Genomic DNA, 6,375 nt, shown 5'->3' with positions numbered 1-6,375 from the left:
TGGTTGTTGTGGGCAACTACTGTGAATAGAAGTCATCATTTCAAGTGCTTGGATTACACGGTAGGACATATGATTTCACCCGAGGGTGCAGGTATGGTTTATCACAGCTGGTTCGAGACTATTCAAGGTATAGGTGTGATGTTTTGATCATATCGATGGTTTCAGAAGTAGAAAGGCAGTTCTATGATTTATAGGCTAGACTGGATTGGGTAATTTCGATTTAAATGTGTTATCGGAACTATATGAGATATAGTGACGTGGGATTACAACCGGGTATATGCTTAGTAAGGTTACTCAGCTTTTGGTTGGCTTCTAGGGCAACTCTGGGTACGCTCGAGGACGAGCGTTTGTTTAAGTTAGGGAGAATGTGACGACCCTACCCGTCGTCTCATGAATTACTACTCTGTTTTCCCCATTTTCAGCTTCATTATGCTTCATTATCCATATCTTGTGTAATCGAGTTGATTTGAAGTGGTTTTAATAAGAAATGAGACACTTAGTCTCTTTTAAGAAGCCTTAAGTTGGAAAAGTCAACCTGACGCTGACTTATGAGTTAGAGTGCTCGGAGGTGAATTCTGATGGTTCGGTTAGCTCCGGGAGATGATTTGTGATTTAGGAGCGTGATCGAAAGTGATTTTGGAGGTTCGGTGTAGAAGTTAGCCTATTTTGGCAAAGTTAGGATCTTGGCGAAATCCAGTTGGTATGTGAGATTTTGATCCGAGGGTCGGAATGGAATTCCGAGAGTTTCTGTAACTTCGTTATGTCATTTTGGACTTGTCTGCAAAATTTGAGGTCATTCGGACTAGTTTTCATGTGTTTCGGCATCGGTTGTGAAATTTTAGAATTAAATAAGTTCTTAGGCTTGAATCCATGCATAATTGGTGATTTTGATGATATGTGATGTGATTTGAGGCCTCGACTAAGTCTGTGATGTGTTTTCAGACTTGTTGGTGCTTTTGGTTGAGGTCCCGAGGGCCTCGGGTGTGTTTCGGGTGAGTTTTGAGTGAGTACGGACACCCCGGAACTTAGAAAAATGGAGAGGGCAGCAGTGGCGGCGCGGATCGCGCTCCTTCTCGCGCTGGGCGCGCGGCTGCGCAGGGGAAGAATCTGCAAGTCACTGGTCCTACTTCGGAGGTTCATATCTTTTGATATACAAGAAATTTTGAGGTGATTCAAAAATGAAAGTTGTAGAGCTTTGAATCTAGTTTTCAGAAACATATTATAATAGGCATTTGGACATTTGTAGAGAAAGTTACAGCCTAAATAGTGAAGCCTGTCACTGCAGTCAAATTGCTGCGCGGCCGCGACCATTTTTGTGCGGTCAGCACTACCGGGGCACGGACCGCGCTCATTTTTGTGTGGTCAGCATTGTCGGAATTCGAGGGGTACTCTATAAATACGAGATTTTGGGTTTTATTTGATATTTTGACCTATAGAGCTCGGATTTTGGCGATGTTTCGAAGGTTTTTCAAGAAATTCATCAGGGTAAGTGATTCTAACTCAGATTTGGTTAGAGTACATGAATATACCATTGAATTCATCATTTAATAAGTGATTTGAGATGGAATTTGGGAATAACTAGGGCTTGAGTTTTGAGATTCTAAATTGAGGATTTTAGGGGTCATTTGAACTCCGATTTTTACATTCTTGGTATGTATGAACTCGTGGAAAGATGAGGAATCTAAATATGTAAAAATTTCTGAATTTCGAGAAGTGAGCCCGGGGCTCGGGTTTTGGTAATTTCGGAATTTGTGCCTGAATTTGATTATTTTCGCTTGGGCTTTGTTCCCTTAGCATATTGTGATATATTCGCTTTGTTTTTGGTTAGATACGACGCGCGTGGAGGCCAGGTTGAGGGGCAAAAGCGTCGCGGGCTAGAGATCTCACCGGTTCTAGGTGAGTAATACTTGTAAATAATATCCTGAGGGTTTGAAACCCCGGATTTGCACATCATAGTGCTGTATTGAGGTGACTTGCACGCCGGATATGAGCGTGGGGTAGAGCACCGTTGGGGATTGTGACTTGGTCAGTCCCGGTTGTTGATTTTACTGCGTATTTGATTGCCATGTTTGGGGCCTTGTGCCAACTTGTAGAATCTTTCGGGGATTGATATTACTGTTTTAGTATAATTTGCATATTATACGGTCTCAGACCAAGGTTTTGAATACTGTTTTGCAAACTCAGCCATATTTCTAAGTTTTGAAAACTCAAATGATATTTTAAGTGTTATTTCGGGCTGAGGACTACTGTTTTATAAATGCCCATGGGGCTCATAATGATTTTTGAACTGTGCATGGATCGAGCTGCGCGTCGCAGCAGTATTTATACTGAGATGAGCATGGATCGGGCTGCGCGTCGCAGCAGTGTATATATGTTGGATCGGACTGCACGCCGCAGTAACATTGCGCTTGAGCTGTAGGAGCCCCTCCGGAGTCTTACACACACCCAGTGAGAGTCGTCGACGTTAAATGGATCGGACTGCACGCCGCAGTGGGTACCAGAGTGTACCGTCATATGCATTGCATTGCATTCATACATTTGTGCACTATTTGTTGTTTATGTCATTTCTTGAGATATTTATTTGTTGTTCTGAGATTGTCTGATCACTTTCAAAGTGGATAAATTTGAGACAGTGGTAACAGTGACACTGTATAATGTATAGGGGTCAGGTAACAGTGGCTGACCAGCGGTAAGAATATTGCCTGAAGGGCGAGTTATGAGTTCAATTTGACATACTTGCTTGTGCCCGAGAGGCTGACTTTTGTGCTAACTTGCACTACCTTTCCTGCATTTACTGGCTTAAATTGTTGGAAAAATGATATTTTCGAATGTGATTTTAAACTGAGGCAGATATTTTCTAAGGAAGTTTCCCGGACCTACTGTTTTTCTCAAATGGTTGTGTTGCCCCATATTGCATGGTGGAGTGCTCTTACGGGATTTCTTGCCTTCAGTTATTATTTACTCTTATTACCACTGAGTTGAAAGTACTCACTTTACTCCATGTACCTCGTGTGCAGTTGCAGGTATTGTTTGCCCGGTAGCGGCTTATTAACGGATTGAAGATTTGTTATCGTAGCTAAGCCAGGTGACCGCTAGCATCCGCGACACCGGATCTTCTCCCTTATTTTATGTTGTTTATATTAATTTCAGACTTTGTTTCCCATTTTCGGACTTGTAGTTCTTTAGTGAATTCTGTAGTAGCTCATGACTAGTGACACCCCGATGTCGGGCTGTGACGGGATGGTTCTCAGTTGTTATCGTTGTTTTCCGCGCTTTTGATTATGCTAATCATGTTTTAGCTTTATAAATGTTAAATAACTGTTAAAAAGAAGCATTTGTTTTGTTGGCTGGTCTTGTCTTCATGAGAGGCGTCATCACGATCAGGTTTGGGATTTGGGTTGTGACATCATCATACTGCCACTCCCTGATGCGCTAAAACAATGAAGACCGAGCGACCGTACAAGCTAGAACACGACTAGGCTCAGAAACATCCAACCTCACAAACTGATTGGCCAAGGCCTGAACATCTAATGCAAGCGGTCTCTTACCGACCGGAATGTACGCAAGGCTTCCCGTAGTCACCGACTTTCTACTCAAAGCATCGGCCACCACGTTGGCCTTCCCGGGATGATACAAGATGGTGATATCATAATCTTTCAATAGCTCTAACCACCTCCTCTGCCTCAAATTGAGCTCCTTTTGTTTGAACAAATACTGCAAACTCCGATGATCTGTGAATACCTCACACGAAACTCCATAAAGATATTGCCTCCAAATCTTCAATGCTTGAACAATGGTTGTTAGGTCTAAGTCATGAACAGGGTAATTCTTCTTGTGAACCTTCATCTACCACGACTCGTATGCAATCACCCTGCCATCCTGCATCAATACCGCACCAAGACCAATAAGAGATGAATTACAGTATACTATATAAGGCCCTGAACTTGTGGGAAACACCAACATCGGTGATGTAGTCAAAGAAGTCTTGAGCTTCTGAAAGCTCGCCTCACACTCGTCTGACCATCTGAACGGGGCACCCTTCTGGGTCAACCTGGTCAATGGGGCTGCTATAAATGAGAACCCCTCCACAAATTGATGGTAATAGACTGCCAATCCCAAGAAACTCCGAATCTCCGTAGCTGATGTGGGTCTAGGCCAGTTCTGAACTGTCTCAATCTTCTTAGGATCCACCTGAAACGTGCCCCAAGACGGCGACTGAGCTCAACCAAAACTCACATTTTAAAAACTTAGCATATAACTGGTTGTCTCTCAGAGTTTGAAGAACGATTTGAAGATGTTGCTCATGCTCCTCTCAACTACGGGAGTAGATCAAAATATTGTCAATAAACACAATTACAAAGGAATCCAAATAGGGCTTGAACACCTAGTTCATCAAGTCCATAAATGTTGTTGGGGCATTTGTCAGCCCAAATGACATTACTAGAAACTCATAATGCACATACCGAGTCCGAAAAGCTGTCTTAGGGATATCATATGCCCTAATCCTCAACTGATGGTAGCCAGACCTCAAATCGATCTTTGAAAACACTTTGGTACCCTGAAGCTAATCAAATAAGTCATCAATCTTTGGCAATGGATACTTGTTATTGACGGTGACTTTGTTCAACTGCCGATAATCTATGTACATCCTCACCGATCCATCCTTATTCTTTACAAACAACATAGGCGCACCCCAGGGCAAGACACTAGGTCTAATGAAGCCCTTATCAAGAAAATCTTGCAACTGCTCCTTCAATTCTTTCAATTCTGGCAGGGCCATACGTATGGCTGAATAGAAATGGGCTGAGTGCCTGGAGCCAAATCAATACAGAAGTCGATGTCCCTATCGGGTGGCATCCATGGTAGGTCTACTGGAAACACCTCTAGAAACTCACGAACAATTGGCACAGAATCCATAGAAGGAACCTTTGCACTGAAATCATGAACATAGGCCAAATAAGCTAGATACCCCTTCTCAACCATTTGCCGAGCCTTCACATAAGAGATAACCCTTATGGTAGAATGGCCAGGAGTCCCTCTCCACCCTAACCAAGGCAATCCTGGCAAGGCTAAGGTATCGTCTTGGCATGACAATCCAATATAGCATGATAAGGTGATAGCCAATCCATGCCCAAAATGACATCAAAATCAACCATATCGAGAAGTAAAAGATCTACACTAGTCTCAAGACCTCCAATGATAACCACACATGAATGATAGACACGATCTACCACAATAGAATCTCCCATAGGTGTGGACACATGCACATGGGCCCTCAAAGAATCATGAGGCACAACTATATATGAAGCAAAATAGGATGACACATAAGAATAAGTAGAACCCGGATCAAATAGAACTGAGGCATCTCTACTGCAAACTGAAACCGTACCTGTGATAACCGCGTCAGATGACTCAGCCTCCGGCCTGGCTGGGAAGGCATAGCAATGGGGTTGGGCCCCACCACTCTAAACTACATCTCTAGGACACCCTCCTACTAGATGGCCTCCACCTCTAACAACCTGACCTTCACCTCTAGCTGGCTGAGCGTGCGGTGATGCAACCGGTGCCGGAATCATGGCATGAGAATTCTACTGAGGTGTACCGCCTAATAATCTCGGACATGTCCTCCTGATATGCCCAAAACCACCATACTCAAAACATCTATCCTAGTGTTGTGGTTGCTGAAATAGAGACTGACCCGGACGGGCCGGATAACCACGGTAATAACTCTGAATAGGAGGGCTACTAATAGGAGCTGGCGGTACACTATAGGCTGGCCGCCCAAAATGAGGTACATAAGGACCACATCTCCCTGAAGTGCTGACTGATATGGCCTAGGAGGATGGCCTCTACCAAAAGTAACCCTGCCTCCAGATGAGGTACCACTGAAATCCACCAGAATGACGAGGTCTCTTATCAGATCCCTGACCATTCCCCTGAGCTAGTACCATCTCGACTCGCCTGGCGACCTTGGCAGCCGTCTGAAGAGAAATCTCACTCCCAGTCTCCTTAGCCATCTGCAACTTGATAGGATAAGCAAGTCCCTCAATAAAACTCCTCAATCCCTCTCTCTCTCTCTCTCTCAGTAGGAAGCAGAAGAATAGCATGATGGGCCAAATCCACAAGTCGGGTCTCGTACTGAGTGACAGACATAGACCCCTGCTGAAGACGCTCGAACTGCCTTCAATAGTCCTCTCTCAATGTGATAGGAAGGAACTTCTCAAGAAATAGCTGAGAGAACTGGTCCCAAGTGAGAGCAAGCGACCCAGCTGGTCTGGTCAACATATAATCCCTCCACCATCTCTTGGCGGAACTCGACAACTAGAATGCAGCAAAATCGACCCTATGGGTCTCCGCTATGCCTATGTTCCATAA

Source organism: Nicotiana sylvestris, chromosome 8, assembly GCF_000393655.2.
Source record: "Nicotiana sylvestris chromosome 8, ASM39365v2, whole genome shotgun sequence".
Classification (NCBI taxonomy): Eukaryota; Viridiplantae; Streptophyta; class Magnoliopsida; order Solanales; family Solanaceae; genus Nicotiana; species Nicotiana sylvestris.
The sequence above is the reverse complement of the archived record's forward strand: the minus strand, read 5'-3'. Positions refer to the sequence as shown.